Consider the following 243-nt stretch of genomic DNA (forward strand, 5'->3'; position numbering starts at 1 on the left):
AAGGCACACGAAAGTGCTGTCCCATTATGCCCCATCTTGTCGGTGACTTGTTCTGCACAACATGAATTGGCCAAATGTTGCTTCAATCCGTTCTCAGCAAGTTTTCCACCGCATCCTATTCCTGATCTCTTCAGCGAATGGGAAGTGCACCAATTTATTACAACAAAATAACAGTTGCAACTGAATTCATTCCAAGTTATAAAAATGTATGTTACAGAAATTAATCGTACTCCTAGATATATA

This window comes from Scyliorhinus torazame, chromosome 13 (assembly GCF_047496885.1).
Source record: "Scyliorhinus torazame isolate Kashiwa2021f chromosome 13, sScyTor2.1, whole genome shotgun sequence".
Classification (NCBI taxonomy): Eukaryota; Metazoa; Chordata; class Chondrichthyes; order Carcharhiniformes; family Scyliorhinidae; genus Scyliorhinus; species Scyliorhinus torazame.